Source organism: Prionailurus viverrinus, chromosome A1 (assembly GCF_022837055.1).
Source record: "Prionailurus viverrinus isolate Anna chromosome A1, UM_Priviv_1.0, whole genome shotgun sequence".
Taxonomy (NCBI): domain Eukaryota; kingdom Metazoa; phylum Chordata; class Mammalia; order Carnivora; family Felidae; genus Prionailurus; species Prionailurus viverrinus.
In genome coordinates this window covers 50,633,018-50,651,413 of record NC_062561.1, presented here as the reverse complement: position 1 = coordinate 50,651,413, position 18,396 = coordinate 50,633,018, and the positions used below count along the sequence as shown (strand labels likewise).

General features: G+C 36.4%; 1 long non-coding RNA gene across 1 annotated transcript in view; it reads right to left on the bottom strand.

The window, feature by feature from the left end:
* LOC125171724 (uncharacterized) overlaps positions 1-12,267 on the bottom strand; it is a 214,123-nt gene extending 201,856 nt beyond the window's left edge. The window contains exon 1 of the long non-coding RNA XR_007154415.1: positions 12,218-12,267. This is a non-coding gene — a long non-coding RNA (uncharacterized LOC125171724). The remainder of the gene's footprint in view (positions 1-12,217) is intronic.
* Between the last annotated feature and the right edge of the window lie 6,129 nt (positions 12,268-18,396).

Here is an 18,396-nt window from a genome sequence, read left to right as displayed (position 1 = left end):
CCAAAACAAAATAAAAATTAGATATTAAAAACCACTGAATATCAAAAGTTATTTCATTTCATGCATTACAATTTACTCTCCCAGACTTAATGATGGGCTCCCTATTTGCTGAGTGAATGTTTAACTAGAAATATTCAGAGCCTTGAGATTTCTCATTAATCATGATCATCATTTCATGCCCCTCAACCCTATCCTCCAAAATAACTGTTCAGTGGTTAAAAATCCTTATCAAAATACCAACATCAGTTTTCAAAGAGCTGGAAAAATCTTAAAATTTGTATAGAACCACAAATGACCCCAAATCACCAAAGCAATCTTTAAAAAAAAAAAAAAAAAAAAAAAAAAAAGCAAATCTGGAGGCATCACAATTCTGGACTTCAAGTTACATTATAAAGCTATAGTAATCAGAACAGTATGGTACTAGCACAAAAATAGACACATAGATCATGGAATAGCACAGAAAATACAGGGAAAAAACACAATTATATGGTCAATTTATCTGTGACAAATCAGGAAAGAATATCCGATGGAAAAAAGTGTCTTCAACAAATGGTGCTGGGAAAACTGGACAGCAACATGCAAAAGAATGAAACTAGACCACTTCCTTACACCATACACAGAAATAAATTCAAAATGGATTAAAAACCTGAAACCATAAAAATCCTAGAAGAGAACAAAGGCAATAACTTCTTTGACATTGGCCATAGCAACTTCTTTCTAGATTTATCTCCTGAGATATGGGAAACAAAAGCAAAAATAAACTATTGAAACTATATCAAAATAAAAAGCTTCTACAAAGTGAAGGAAACAATCAACAAAACTAAATGGCAACCTATGGAATGGGACAAAATATTTGTAAATGACATATCCAGTAAAGAGTTAGTGTGCAAATATATAAATAACTTACAAAACTCAACAACAAAAAGTCCAAGTAATCCAATTTAAAAAATGGACAGATGAACAAATATTTCTCCAAAGAAGACATACACATGGCCAACAGATACATGAAAAGATGCCCATCATCACTTATTACCAGAGAAACACAACTCAAAACTACAATGATATGTCACCTCACACTTGTCAGAATGGCTAAAATTAAAAACACAGGAAAGAACAGTTATTGGCGAGGATGTAGAGAAAAAGGAATCCTTGTGCACTGTTGGTGGGAATGCAAACTGTTCCACTGTGTAAAACAGTATGGTGTATCCTCAAAAACTTAAAAATAGAGTACCCTAAGACCCAGAAGTTGCACTACTGGGTATTTACCCAAATGAAAAAACATTAATTCAAAGGGATACGTGCACCCCTATGTTTATAGCAGCATTACTGACAATAGCCAAGATATAGAAGCAACCCAAGTGTCCATCAATTGATGAATGGATAAAAATGATGCCATTAAAAAAGAAAAAAATATATATATATATAATGGAATATTATGCAGCCATTAAAAAGAATGAAATCTTGCCATTTGCAATGAAATGGATTCCAAAAAATTATTAAGCAAAAGCATCAACTAATAATCTGCTAAAATCAAACACAAATTGTATATATACATATATACAAAATATAAATTTATACACTTATATATGTGCTACACATTTTAAATAAACTTATTAACAAAAAATGTAAATTATTATAAGGATTTACTGTTTTCAACAAAAAATGTTAGCAATAATTTTTTTTAAATAACAAAGTTGGTGGAGAAGTAGTATGATTGCCACGCTAATAAACTCTGACAATATTATAAGTTTTCATAGGCTTTCTGGAAAATAGTGAATCAGTTGTGTTAAACTGTGAAATTTTCTGAGCTTTGAACCATAAAGTCACCTTTTAAAAACTTATTCTAGGGGCGCCTGGGTGGCTCAGTCAGTTAGGCGTCCGACTTCAGCTCAGGTCATGATCTCACGGTCTGTGAGTTCAAGCCCCGCGTTGGGCTCTGTGCTGACAGCTCAGAGCCTGGACCCTGCTTCAGATTCTGTGTCTCCCTCTCTCTCTGACCCTCCCCCATTCATTCTCTGTCTCTCTCTGTCTCAAAAATAAACATTAAAAAAATTTAAAAAAAAAACTTATTCTAAAATACAAAGAAAAGAACAATGTAAGTACCAAATTTCATTTGTTAATAATTTATAAAAATAAAAAAAACTTATATATTTATTATCAGGGAAATGTCTAATAAAACAAAAAACACACATAGTATATTATAAACTTTTACATGATAGTGTCACAAAATTTTAATAAAGTGGGAAAATGCTCACTGTTTTACCGTGAAGAAAGCAAGATACATATCTATTATATAACTATTTATTATATATATAGTGTTATTACCCAAATAGAATTTTCTGTACTACATCTCTTCACTAAACTGTAAGTCATTGGAGGATAGTGTGCTTGTAGACACAGACACATACACATTATTCAGTCTTTCTCAAATGTGTAGCACATTGTCCATGATCAGGACATGTTTTTTAATCACTTGAATAAACCAGGCCAACAAGTATATATACATACTTAAAGGATTAAATGAAATTTATCAAAGGGTTAACAATTGTATGACATGGATGTTTTTCCTCTTTCCGGATTTTTACAATAAGCATTCATTTTATAAAATATTAAAGAAACAATTACTAACTGAAAAGATATTTCCTAGCCAACTGTAAAAATTAGAGAAATTTGGGGCACCTAGGTGGCTCAGTCAGTCGTGTCCGACTCTTGATTTCAGCTCAGGTCATGATCTCACAGTTTTGTGAGTTTGAGCCCCATGTCAGGCTCTGTGCTGGCAGCAGGGAGCCTGCTTGGGATTCTCTGGCTCTCCCTCTCTCTCTGCCCCTCCCTCACTCACGTTGTCTGTTTCTCTCTCAAAATAATTCAATGAACTTAAACAAAAAACTAATTTGTTAAAAAAAAATTAGAGAAATTTGAGCAGACTGCTTTCTCTTGAATGTGAATAAACCTGACATTGCTGATGCAGTTCTAATTGATTTTTTTTTTTTTTTAAGTGTCTGGGCAGTGTGTAAAAAGAAAGGCTACATATTCTCATTGTGTTTGGGCAGCACCAACAGACAGAAGATGAGTATGTTCAGTCACAATTCCTTGTTTTAGGGCCAAAAGAAAGCTGTTGAATAACAACAGACCCACAAAGGGAAGCAAACTAACAAACACTGGGTAGAACAGATAATCCTCAGGTTGAATCCAAGGCTCCCTGACTAACATGACTGTTGCTCACTCACAAAGAGGAACTTGAGTGTTAGTTGGGATAATTTGGTGTGTCAGAAAAGAATTTTCAGGAGGCAAGTTTTCATGCCACTCTGCTACAATCTATGATTTTTGCAAAGGACTCAGTTTGTAGCCTTGGTTCCCTCTCCCCCACCCTACCCCCGCAAAACAGCTTAAACAGAGCCCAAATCTCTTGAAATATCTTCCAGCTACCTTATAGATTTGTTACAACACGTGAATTCCTTAATAAGCCTATTAGGCTGAAATATTCACATCCAAAATACAGCAGCTGCTCAAAACGCATTGTTTTTAAAAGCCTTCCAGGGGCGCCTGGGTGGCGCAGTCGGTTAAGCGTCCGAATTTAGCCAGGTCACGATCTCGTGGTCCGGGAGTTCGAGCCCCGCGTCGGGCTCTGGGCTGATGGCTCGGAGCCTGGAGCCTGTTTCCGATTCTGTGTCTCCCTCTCTCTCTGCCCCTCCCCCGTTCATGCTCCATATCTCTCTGTCCCAAAAATAAATAAATGTTGAAAAAAAAAATAATAAAATAAAAGCCTTCCAACGAGGTAACATGATGCCTTCACAAGCCAATGCATATTTTATGGATGGTACTGTGTATTGTTTTTGTACTAATATTAATTTAATGAGCACTTCTGTTTGTTACAGATTGGCTAATACATTTTTTATTTCCTATAGTTTGGGTCAAGCCCTTAAGTAATTGGCCTCTAGACAATTTCACATTCAAGGCACAGTTCTTTAATGGAGATCTAAATAAAGTGTGGTATTAAACAGTCTGCTTATGAAAGAAAACTTCTAATCTGATATCTGCGTCAGATGATGTACCCTGGAGGGTTGCCATCTGGTTCATGTATTTTTAATAATTTCAAGATTAGGTCGCTATAGTTCAGATCTACAGCATTCTTTGTTTTATTTAGTTGTGAGTTAAAATGAGTCACTGTAAAACTGGAAGAAGCAACTTCCTATGATTGAAAGGGATGTGGGGTAAAATCCCCAATCTACTTGTAATGTCTTTAAAAACAGTATTTACATTTCAAATCTGAGCTTCATTGGAAATCAACACAAAGTGATAAACCTTTCTTTTAAGAATTTACTTGTGAAATTTTACAATATTGGGGCAGTTTTGATTGAAAACATTAGTTTAAAAATACTTAAAATTTATTTTAATATTTATTTTTAAAAATAAGGAAAAGTTGACAGGCCCCAAGTAATATTGCTGCTCCTCCTAAGAAACTATATGAAGGAATATCAAAGCTTCTTAGTGAGGCACACTGGATACTGCTGTATCTCTTTTTAGATCACTGGACCAGTATTTCACTAAAGGACAATGAAAAGTCATCCCAACTGACTTAGAGAATTAAGGCTGCTGACAAAATAATTCACTCCCAGAGAGAAAACTATACCAGGGAAAATACAGAGAGTATCTTTTTGTCATCTTTTCATTTGTTTTCTGGATAGAAATAGCAATGTTTTTTGTTTACATTTTAAATTTCCTCCTCTCCCCAGAATATCTCCTCTTAATTCTTTATAATTGGTAGTAACAAATCATATTTTGTGCTCGTGCAGTTGGAATTTGGAAATTTTCTGACACAATATGTTCACTGAAATTGTTAGGTATATTATAATTTGGCATATTACCAATTTAAAACTTAAAAATTGTATTTAAAAATCCTACATATTACTTTTTACTATATTTTAGTGTTCTTATTGAAGACATACATTTTCATTTCTACACTAAAGAACACAGAATGAAGTTAAAGGAGAAATGTGAAAACATTTCTACATCCATTCCTCAGAGAAAATCACTTAACAGTGATTAATGTTAATATATTATCTTCCATTTATATATATGTTATATATATAATTAAAATAATATGCTTTTGATAGACTCTACTGTAGAGCAATTTTGTTCAGTTAACATTAACTATTCTTTAATGTCATTTCAAATGACCATGTTATATGGTATCCCATTGACACAATTTATTTAACTCTCTGTTGCTGCATATTTATGATGCTTTCAGTATTTCACTCTTACTAATATTTTAACAGAAATATTTATTCAACATTCTGAATGAATGCTTAAAATAAATCTTAAAAGGGGAAAACAATGGGCCCAACAGACCCTTGTTACATATTACTAAATTATTTTCCATACAGATTCTACTAATTTACACTGACTAGCAAATATAAATCTCACCCCTATCTCATCAGCATTAAGCATACTATTTGCTTTAAGTAGGCTCCACCCCCAGCAAGGAGCCCAAAGCAGGGCTCGAACTCACAACCCTGAGATCAAGACCTGAGCTGAGATCAAGAGTCAGACACTCAATCAAGTGAGCCACCCAGGAACTCCAGCATTAATCAAACTATTATCTTTTAAAATGTACATTAGTTTGGTGCTTGAAAAATTATTTTATGAATTAGTATTACCACTGAGCTTCAACATATTCCCACATGTCTGTCCAAGTATATTTATTCTTCCATAAGTTTTTTGTTCATGCCCTTTTCTTAGTCTTTAGAAAATTTGCTTTCTTGTGTTTGTCTTTTCTTTACCTAAGGGTATTCACATTTTTCTGTACTGCTTAAAGGTGGAAAAAAATAAAAACAATACCAATTCTTTACAATTCTGTAAAGAATACAAAGGAAGGGTATGGAGAGGCTTCATACTGTCCCTCGATTTAAAACTTGGCCAATTCTGTGTGGTTCAAAGCTTATGCTCTATTTAACAGAGAGAGCAGGAAAAGGAAGCTAGAAGGAATTCAGAAGTAAAAATTATGTATTTAAGATGTTTTTTATAACATTCTTTTATTTTACAGATAAAGTCGGGCACATAAAAGCTGGTTAATGGCAAGACCAAGACTAAAGACTGAAACTCAGGCCATTGGACCTCTGCCTACTATTAACCCACATTTGGAAAGACAGAATCTTCTAGATCCCTTTGGCACTGTGCCTCAGGCCTCTCCCAGTCAACAGCCAGAGAACATTGTTCATTTGGGATAGAGAGGAAAAGGATGATGAATCGATGGAGTGGAGAACACTGCCAAACTGCCATTTTTTCCTCTCTTCTTTCTTTGGGTGTAAGACTTCATTGACATGAAAAGTATAAATAATATCCTGAGAGATTCTGGTTGATTTTGTCTTAGGGCTTAAGATTTGGCCAACTTACTGCTAACTGCATCAGGAGGCAGCGTGACCAAAACAGATTTGAATGGAATCCTGTTGAAAGTGGCGATGATACAAAGCTTATTAAAAAGATTTTGGCAAGGAGCACCTGGGTGGCTCAGTTGGTTGAGCTTCAGCAGTTCATGAGTTTGAGCCCTGCGTCTGGCTCACTGCTTTCAGTGCTGAAGCTGTCAGCTCTGAGCCGACTTGGAATCCTCTGTCCCCCACTTCTCTCTTCCCCTCCCCAACTTGGGCTCTCACTAAAATAATAAAAATAAAAATTGGTAAAATCTTAATGAACTTTCAATTCTAAAGTGCTGATATTTAAAAGGAGTACTTAATAGCAGAAAGATAAATTATACAGGGCACCTGGGTGGCTCAGTCGGTTAAGCATCATTATCTCACTGCTTGTGGGTTCGAGACCTGCCTTGGGCTCTGTGCTGACAGCTCAGAGCCTGGAGCCTGCTTTGAATTCTGTTCCTCCTTTCCCTCTGCCCCTCCCCTACTCACACTCTCTCTTTCTCTCAAAAACAAAATAAACATTTTAAATTTTGAAAAAAAAAAAAGATAAATTACAATAACTGAATCAAGGGCACAATCAGAAAATGCCTGCTCTGGAAACTCATCCAGTTCTCGACTATTCCTGTTTTGGATAAATCCAATTGTGGTTCCCAAATCCACTGGTGTTCTTATGAATTTGTGTTTCTTCTTGCACAAAGATAGCTACTAGGGTCTGTTATGTGTTTCAATTCAAATCATTTGGACCACTATGTGTAGAAGAATTCTGAGCCAACAGTGGAAAACATCAGAGCTACAATGATCATTAGGCCATGTCTACCATCTGTCCAGAAGAGAAGAGTCATAGCTACACATTTGTCATATCTCTGTGCCATCGTCAATAATCAGCAAAAGGCGTGATGGAAATGGTGTTGGTGGGCACAGAAAGAGTAGAACAACCCATTTCCTTGCACTGTGGGTGTAGTACAGTTAATTACACACCTTATCCTCGATCCTGTTCAGGGACACCTTACAGAAAAATATAAGTCATCTTGGAGCTTCCTGCCCATGAATGTAGGACTTATTTTTAAATCTCCTTTAGAAGAAGTACAATTTCTAATTTAACTTCTCAGTTGTCTCCTTTATAGATTTATACTGAAACTATCCTCCAACATTTTGTACAAATGATACAGAAAAGGCTTTTCTCTCCAGTTCAGTGAGTTGAACTGACAGGAACAATCAGCATAGATATAATTACAGCAGTTAATTCATGCCACTTACCAGAAGCACTAATAGTTTATAGTTATAAACTGTTGACTATTACTATCTGTTCAATGAAACAAAAATAAAACTGCAAAATAAGAGTTACATCTCTCAAGAAAAGTAACTTGTAAATGAAATATAAATATAACCCTGAAATAACTTCCACATTTATCAAGAAAAAGTGATTTATACTTTTTAAAATATGCAATTTACTAATAGCTCCTATAATCACAGTAATTCTCACATGAGCAGAGAGCACATGCTCATAACTTTGTAGCTGGCAGTTCATTGAACCAATCTTTTTTGTTGTTGCTGCTGCAATTTACATCCTGATTTTAACACTCATATATTCTAAAAAGAAATGGATGAATAAATTGAGTTTTATTCTTTAAAGTGTCTTCATATTCAACTCATGTATCCCTTTTGAAGTAAAATCCATCCATATATTACTATTTCCAGCACACATACTAAAATTTTCAAGGCATGTGTCAGACCCCTGGAAGAAAAGAATTCACCATGGTGCCCATAAAAATGGCTCCTGAATCCATTCAAACAGACCTCTTTGAGTTTCAAATATACATTTCCAACCTTCTGGTAGACCCTACAACAATGCCTAAGGTCCCCATTTTTATTCAAGTATCACCAACCACAGTTAGCCAGAAAAGGTCTGTTTTTCATTCTTCCCTTCCCCATTTATCCCACATGTGGTAAGTCATCAAGTCCTTTTCCATAATATTATTATACCCTTTATTCCTCTCGTTCCTATAAAGAATCACAACACTAACCACCAAATCAGGAGACTGAATCCAGTCACCAGCCCCAGCCTACACCCTGTAGAGTACAAAATGCAGACAACAAGTAATAGTATATAAAACCCTGCTAGGCTGCCCTTAGCATCTCAGTTTAAAGACTCCAAGTCCAAGTTGTCTCATGAAGCAGCTGTCATCATCCACTGTCATATCTGGTGAGCCTGCTAAGCTCAGAGGTCAGGGGTGGGAGCAGATGGTAGAGATCGCAGGGTTACTGTCCTTCCTTTTCTTTCATTCATACACAGTGATGAGAAATTTTAAATGGCAAGGCATTTCCTCAACACCAGTGGTGCCTCTTTGGGAAAACCTGAAAACTTGTGAGTACATACTTTCCTCCCACCACCAACCTCCATCCTTAACACAAGTGTTGGAAAGACAGTGCTCAACAGAAGGTTTCAAGAGGGAGCCCCCCACACACACCATTTTTAGTCCTAAGCGAAAAATGCTATTTGTCACACCTTGCATCCAGATATTGTGAAATACATCCACATAATCCCATAAAATGAACCAAGGCTCCTTGGAATGAAAGGGAAATAGCAGTTTCATGGACTGAGACAGTAAATATACAAGATGAGCCTGGAGCATCTTATGGTGACAGAGAGTAAGAAAGTGCCCTCCCCCCAAATAATAATAATCACAATGATGGAGATGTGTCAGAGGAACACAGGCAGGCATCAGACATGCAGAGACAAGAGGCGACCAGATGCACAGATTCATGAGACCACATCTGATGTGCAGATCTATGAAATGATGTGGGCATACAACTTCCAGTGAGCTAACCTGATGACTGCTTGTCTGGAATAAGACGGGTACACACACCTGCTGCAGGAACCGTTCTGAAAGTTGTTGCGACACCACCGCTGCTAAGTCAGTTTTAACTACAAAAGGCACAAAGAATCAGAGGCTTTCATTCTACATTGACCTAAGCTTTTGACTTGGAGTGAAAGCTCAGAGTAATAGTAGAGGTGGATTGGGTTCTTGTTTGTTCTATTAAAAAAGTGATCCGCTTAGGACTGACTTTGTGTACAATAGTCTCAGTAACAGCTGATGTGGGAATGTAGGTACAATACATACAGAGGTGATTTATAAACCCCCATTTCCCGAACCTTAATCCGGCCCTTCCGGCCTTCTATACCATACATGATTCTGACCTCAGCAGTAAACTATTTCTACATTATACAAGATTCTCTGAGAAACCCAAAGCAAATATGCACCCATATGTGCATGCTCTGTCTTGAATAAACAACAGATCTAATAGTAACAAGAATAATTGTATTAGGTTTCTAAAAATTTCATGAGGAAATGAGTCTTTGGTTCTTAACTAGATGTGTTTGCATCTTCCAATGATGTTCTTGTATCATTTTTTGACAAGATTATGATATTTTTTTTTTACATTTACAAAGGTAGGGCACAATTCAGACTGTAGAAAGTGATATTCAGGGGCACCCTGAATATTTCATGTCATTGAACCAAAGAAAAGATAGAACCTCAAACCAAGTATATATTTTGCATGCAAGCAAAATTTGACCCTGCCTGATCTCCTAATACCTTGTTGGAGTCCATTTATTGATACATTCTCTACGGCTGGTTTCACACTACCACTGCAAAGCTGAGCAGTCCCAACAGAGATAGCATGGTCCACAGCCAAACATATTTACTACGACCTGGTCCTTTACAGAAAAAATTTTCCATCCTCTGATGCAGAGAACAAGATGCAAGTATGTTACTATCGAGAAGATTCAAAGTGTTGTTCTGCGATTGTTTTCCTTTTCATTCCTGATTTTTTTCATAATCAATATTAAAAAAATATTCTACCATGTCTCAGTTAAGCTATTAGTAAAGCAAGAGCAAGGTTATTTCTCTAAATTGGGACCAGAAAGTTGAAGGATAAGCGGGGTCCCTGGAGGCTATAATGGAGACAGCAAATAATCCCAAGGTGATGGTGAAAGCCTCAGAGGGCAGCTCCACCATGAGATTCTCCTCCAGTGCCAACCTCCACAGTCAGTGTTTATTTTTTCTTATTTTTTTCCAAACAACAAAGATGTATTTGTTTATTTATTTCCTTTGTTTTTCACTTTATTAATTAGTTGTGATGGGGTAAAATTAACATATAATAAAATTCACTAATTTTATGTGTACAGCCTTAAATGTGCATGGTGTCAAGACCACCACCATCATAATATCAAACATTTCCATCACCCCGAAAAGTTCACTCATATTCGTTTGTCATCAATCCCTTCCTCCGCTTCCTGGCCTTGGTGACCAGTGATGTGCTTTCTGTCATTAAACCTTCACCTTTTCTAATTTTTCATATAAAGGGACCCGTAAAATATAGAGTTTTTTAAAATAAGAATTGCGTATGTTTAAGTTGTACAACATGATGAGCATACACACATACACAGTGAAATGATGACTGCAAAGTGAAGTGAGCCAGACACAGAAATCTCACTTCTATGTGGAATCTAAAAAAGTTGAATACAGAGAAGCAGAGAGTAGAACCATGGTTACCAGAGAAAGGAGAGGTAGAGGAAATGGGGAGATGTTGGTCAAAGTTGCAGTTACACAGGATGAGTTAAGTGTACAGATTAAATATACAGCATGATGACTACAGTTAATAATACTTATTAAATATTGAAAATTTGCTAAGACAGTAGATTCCAGATGTTCTCATAACACACAAAAAAATAGTAACAAAGTCAGCAGATGGCATGTTAATCAGCTTGACTGTATTTCACTATGTAAAAGGTAGTGTTTCTTTAGTCTTCCTGCATTTTTATGTTATTGTTTACAGTATATTTGTAACCTACTTATAAAAAATTAAGTTTACAATAATCAAACACATAAAATCAAGTTGTTTTGACAGAAGACTGTAGGGGGCACCTGGTGGCTCAGTTGGTTGAACTTCAGACTTGATTCCAGCTCAGGTCACGATCCCAAATCACGGAATCAAGCCCCACTGCTTGAGATTCTCTCTATCTCTCCCTCTGCCCTTCCCCTGCTCTCTCACATACTTTATCTCACTCTCTTTTTTCCTTCTCTCTCAAAATCAAAAAAATTAGAACGTTAAAAATAAATAAAAGAAGACTGTAGAGGAGATCTAAAATCACACGATATCCTTTCACTAAGAATCATATTCCCAGTTGACCACATGTTCAGAACAAGCTCTATCTTCAAACTGCTGTGGCTAAGACTATGTTAACATAATCAGGACACAGTCTGCCAGACGGTAATAGTATTTACAATCTTAGATTCTGTTCTAAAACATGAATGGCCTTCCTGTGTGTTCAGTAGGGCTAGCTCTCATTTGTGTTCCTTATTCACTCACTCGTTCATTCAACAAACATTCACTGATCCTTCCCCATTCAGAGCACATCTACAGCACAAGGCAAGCTCTTTCTGAAATTTTTCCCAGGGCATGTGGTGGGCTCCGATGCAAGTGCAGAAGTTTTCCAAGTATACACAAGATAAAACTATTTACAAAGTGCTGGTTTTGTCAATCTTGAAGAGTTCCGAGAAAATCCCCCATGTTCTCTGCCATTTAAAAATGAGCTTAGAAAGTAGAGCTACCATGAGCAATCAAAAAAAAAAAAAAAAAAGGAAAATAGTAGACACTTGAAATAGAAAGCTGCTTCCATTTTTGAAAGGGACATTAGAGACAAGAAAAAGGTCTCAGTGAGGAATGCAGAAGAAGTAGGCATTGGCTAAAGGGACACAAAATATTAGACAAGTTAATGAGAAAATAGTAATGTATCTACTCACTGTGCTTGTGGAAGCATTATACAGACAGTATGAGCTTTTGCTGTATCTCCTAGAAAAGAGGGAGAAATAAATCAGTTAACAAAGACTCTGCCAGCCAAGTATCACCATTCCTTCAACACCTATGAATAAGAGCATCATCACTGCTGTTCTAAAGTGAATTGGCCCCCAACTGATCATTTTCTCCAGAGCCTTGCTTATTCATCCTGGGAATAGTTTTGACTCAGGTGCCCTAACCTGGAGGTGGGTAGTCTGCAGGGTGGCTGAGACCCTCTGGGGCAAACAAGATGATGTTGTTTCTCAAAATGTTCAGTTAACATTTAATAATTCTAAAATGAAATATTTATATTTCACTTTTTAAATCCTGGTGAAATTGAACATGAATGTCCTTTGCTATGGAAGCAGAACGCATTTGGATCTGCTACGCTAAGGTCCTCAACTACATTCAGCTCTGTAGGGAAAAAGAATCATGAAGTTAGTGAGAGTAAGACCTGGTGTGTTAGCCTGAGTCCCCAAGGTAATCAAAAGAGACAAAGAAAATTGTGACCAGAGTGAATGCTTTCATAAGGAAAGAAAGAGGAATGAATGGCCCTGAAATCATAAAAGCTGATTATTTGTTTAGATAAAAGAAAAGAACTCCAAGTAGATTAATTTTATTTCCTTATTGTTATAACCCATACTTAGCTTTCTATTCAAAGCTTCCAAGTCTATACTTGATCTATAGAATCAAATACATTTAAAGTTAAGTGGTTAGCTTGAATGTAAAATTAGTCACCATGTAATTACTGAAAAGACACGTTCATAACTACAAAAGAAACTACAAAACTCTAAAACTCCTTCCATGTTGAGAAAACGTTTATTTCTTCCAGGTTATCATTTTTTTCAAACTGCTCTCAGGGTTGCTAGATTTTTGTGGAGATTTTCATAAGCAAAGCAAGATTTCAAATGGTTTTGTGAAATTCTGTAATTTGCTACAGGATATATTTCTGATTTGTTCCTTTCTCTTTTTCTGCCTCCAAATTACATTTTCACTTAGCCTGTGTTGCTCTGCAGTTTACCCACAAAGCAAGTGATAAGTGAACCATTTGTTTAGTAAATATTTATTGAATAGCTAGCCACCAACGTAGGGCCTGACAAATTGTGCTCGATTAAAAAAAACACTGAATGCAACTTGAATATGTGTCTATTCTGAGGGCACCTTGTAGCCTTTTGGGGATTCGAAGTATACAAAATTCAGGTTCTGACTTTGGGTCTAGAAAATAGAAAACATCATGAAAGTGGTATAGAAAATTATCACGTAAATTCAGAGAAGGCAAAACACTTTGGCTGGACATCAGAGAAGCACTCTGATAAAGGAGGCCTTTGAGCTCCAGCTAAAGAGATGTTTAGAATTTAGGTCCATGGAGACACTGGCTAAGGCCATGAGGGGCTGAGGGGACATGGAAAAGCACAGAGCTGTGAAATGTGTATAGACAGCTCAGTTTCCAGCTGGAGACTAAGAACTACACACTGAGACTGAAGGAAGGAATAACATAAAGGCAGAAGAGAAAACTATCAACTCAGTACTCAGCTAAGCATGTTTCTGTCCTGCAACTAGACGGTGTTGAGCACCTACCAGATCCAAGAACTGGTTATGCACAGACAAGTGAAACAAAATTTCTGCCCTTGAGCTTCTCACAGTTCAGTGGTGGAGATCTACACATAATTGAATGGTTTCAGTGTAAGTACTATAATAACAGCAGGCACAGTGATGGAGCAGCTGACTCTGGAGAGGAAAGTCAAGGAAGGCTTCCTGGGAAGACAGAAAGGAAATTCAACCTTGAAGGATAAAAAAGCAGCTATCAGGACAGGAAGGAGGCATGGGTCAGGGAGGCCTTTTGGAGTCAGGCAAGGAGCCACATGTGCAGGCTGTGAAGTGAGGTTTTTTACCATTACATTTCAACACACTCCTCCAACATGATTATTAATTACAGACCCACTTAAATTTTACTTTATTAGCACTAACTTTGGGAATAGGATATTAAATTTTCATTCACTCAACAAATATTTATTGAGCAAAGCTTTCCCCCAAGTGTTCTCCACTCTTCTAATTCCTACCCTTTGGCTTTTCTCATGTAGTTTTCTCTGCCTGGCATGTCAGTTTTCACCGTCTTTACTCACCAAACCTCTATTCACCCACAAAGGCCATCTATCCAAAGACCATCATTTTAATGAAGCCTGTGCTAATATCTCAAACAAATTCCTCCCACCTCTTTTAAGTACTCAACATACTTTCTTTGTACTACCTTATTACACCTACCCTACTTGTCTTATGGAATTATGTTTATACCATAATTTTTATAAGAACAAATACTGTGTTTTGTTACTCTTTTAATCCTATACAAGACTAGAACAATGCTTTGCAGCACTAACTTTTGCTGAAATTAGCTGGCAAGACTGTTCCAAGAATACATCACATACATGGGTGGGTCAGTATTGCCCCATTTCCAGACACACACACACACACACGTATATACAGATCCTTACGTAAATGTCTACTGACTTCTGTAAAACCATATCTATCTTCAGCAAAATTTCTTGTAGTATTTGTATTACTGTTCTCCAAGTTATTTATCTGTAAAATAGAGAATGCTAGAGAAATGAAACCTTGGAAACCATGTTAGAAGGCGGGGGGGGGGAGGGGGGGCGGGTAGGCAATGCTATACAATTCCAACTGCATGACATTATAGAAAACAAAAAAATATAGTGGAAAAAAAGTAGTTCAGAGGTTCCATGGTTTGTGCATAGAATGTGAACTTTGAAAAGGAAAAAGAGATTACTTTTAGGGATGATGAATGTGTTCTAAATCTTGACTTTGGTGGTAATTGCATTCATGTATTTATCAAAACTCATGTACTCTATTCTTAAAATGTGTGTATTTTACAACATACTTACGCCTCAATAAAGCTATTTTTAAAATACATATTATACTAAAAAAAACTTCAGCTTTCAGCCAGGTCCCCTGAAAACTAAATATTTTTGTATGTTATATAGATTTTAACAAATTAAGAAATTATAACTTTGATGAGGAAAGATTATATCAGATAACAATTATGCAGAAACAATCCACAGACTCACAAATAAAATAGTAAATATTTAATTGAAGCTGGAACTCTTCCATTATATTTTTCAATTTTGCTGAAAATCCATATTCTTAAGATGGGACAAAAACTTCAGCCATGACTTAAGGGAGATCATGGAAAGAGGCGAGAATCATTGCAGCAACCCCTTTGGGGAATTAGGTACAAGATAAAAAGAGTGGGGCTGGGAATATTTACATATCAAGAAACTTTCAGCTCCTAAAAAAATAATGGGAACAGAAGAAACAAGGAAAGAAAGGATAGTGGTCAGGAAACCAGAAAATTTGATCACTGGAATTTAAATTACCCTGAAGTTGACGTCATTTCTGCAGTCCTAAATTCGTGGTGAAAGAACAGACATTTGAGGGAGGGTATAGGCAGCACAGTTAAACAGTGGGGCAGTGATAAAACTGACACACAGGAAATGACTTCAGGATATTAGAAATGCAAATACGCAAGGGAAGGAAGATCTGGTGCTCCAAGCCATAAAGGTCAGATATTACTCAGGAATATTCTAATATTAGTCTCCAGTTAAAATTCTATTTTCAAATCTAATTACCAAGGAACTCCACAGTACATCCATTTTCTGTTGTCTAGAATTTCATTATCGTGAATGTTCTATTCTCAGTCAAGAGATACTGGAAAGCAAAGTCATCTCTAGTTCAACCAGGAGTTGCTGTGAATTAAGAAGCAGAAAAAAAAAATCTTCATAATCATCTACTCAGTTTTAAGGGTACCATTAAGTATGCAACTCACCCTTTCTTAGTCACAAAGTCTTATGTGTGTGTTGGAAGACTGGATAGGTTTCCCTGAGCAAGCAACTGAGACAGGCCTAGAGTTTAAAGTCAATTGTTTACTAGTATTTCTGCTAAGAAGTCCTGCTTTCTTGTCCCTCCTTGCCCACTCCCCCATTTCATTCAGTAACCTTCTCTAGAAGTCTCTAAAATACCAAAATGCAACACTGTCAAGACCCAGCTCTTTTCTTCATTTGAAGTTTAATTTCTCACTTGTCATATTTACTTCTGTTAACCAACTTCCACTAGGTCTAAGACTGAATCAAAGAGAAGGGAGGGAGGGGCACCTGGGTGGCTCAGTTGGTTAATCATCCCATTCTTGATTTGGGTTCAGATCATGACCTCTCGATTGAGAGATTGAGCTCTATGTTAGGCCCTATGCAGCTGAGCGTGGAGCCTGCTTGGGATTCTCTCTCTTCCTCAAAATAAATAAGCATTAAAAAAAAGATAAAGAAGAGAAAGGTTGGCTATGGTAGAATAAGCCTTGCACTTGGAACCATACACTGGTTGAAGTTCCACAGACTTCTGAACAAATTGATATAAATATACATCCCACACATATTCACAGCACCCTGTACATGCATTAAGTATAATTCCACTTACTATAATGTAATTATCTCTTTATTTGTCCTCCCACTCCCCAAGACTGTAAGTTCTCTTAAGGTAGTGATTGTCTCTTCCTACCCAGAAGAATGTCTGGCATGCCTGTGAAATAGACAAGTCATTTCACTTCTCTGAGTTTCATTTTCCCATGTACAAATTATAACAAAAAAAAAAGTAGCTGCTTTTGGGATTGTCAGTTTTAAGTGATATATACAAATACAATTAAAAAAAACCATCATAAAGTATAAAGCTATATGGAATCTCTTTATTACTTACATTAATCCAACAATTAAAAACAACTTACTCTATCGCAGAATAGCTCATTACAGTGAGTACCGCTGTAATGAAATTCTATGTACAAGAAAATAATTTCAAGATTTTATTGATAGTCTGTGTATCTAAGCAATAGGTAAGTAGATAAATACAGAAAAAATATAGATTTTGGATGATGCTTTCAAATTTGGAATAACAGAAATTGTCTGGCAGTAAGATACAAAAGAGGAAGTTGGCATTTATTTGTAGTCCCATGCTTCTGAAACCTGGGAATAAAAGCCAAATACTAAATACACACTTCCCAAAATACTATCAGGCCTTTTTTTTACATGTCCCCCAAAACACTATCAGGCTTTCTTTTCTAAAGACACATGGTGAAGTATCAAATATCTTACAGAGTGTTGCATATAAATACAGCCATCATTTCATTCATTCATTCTTCCTTACAGTACATCCACTCAACCAATAACAAAGAATATCCATCCATCCGATAAATAATGCATTCTACAAATATGTTTTGAGCATCCACCAGGTGCCAAATTGCCAGTGGGGAAAAAAAATGACAGGTGAGACATAATCTGTGCTTAAGGCACTTGCAAGTAGTAGGGGGAAAAGAAATTCGTGAATTTGTGTGCACAGGAGCCATGCTATTTATTTTAGTATTTAGTATTCTGCAATGTACCTTGCTGTAGAGAATTTTTAATATTTATTATAATGCCTTATTTGCAAGTGCAGAACTTTTCTCTGACCAGATCATAAAAATATTCTGAATGTAGACCTTCAGCGTTACATAAAAAGTTGTTTTCTTCGACAAATAGTTCCATCAAAAAGTATACATCTGGAGGTGACTGGGTGGCTCAGTCGGTCAAGCATCCAACACTTGATTTCAGCTCAGGTCATGATCTCACCATTTATGGGATTGAGCCTCGCATCAGGCTCTGAACTGACAGTGCAGAGCCTGATTGGGATTCTCTCTCCACACCCCTTCCTCTGCCCCTCCCAGCTCTCTCTTTCTCTCTGCCCCTCTCTCTCAAAATAAATAAACTCTAAAAAAAAAGAAAAGTAAATGTCTGAAAGAGGTTTTTATCTGTTCCGTAAGTCATTAGCCAATTATATGAAAAACAGTGGATATATTTTGTAAATGATTCAAGGATGAAAATATGTACATATTTTATTGCCATATGTAAAGTATTTCAGAGTTATTAAGGGATGCTAGACAGGAAGAACAAGTGTTTCTAGTGAGTTACAGTAAATTACCATGACTTGTTCGACTTTGTAGAACCACGTCTAGCATACTGCAGACACAGAATATTGAGTGAATGAATGAATGAATGAATGAGGAATGCTGGAACGGTGGCAGCCAAGATTTATAAGGGGAACTAAATGAAATGGG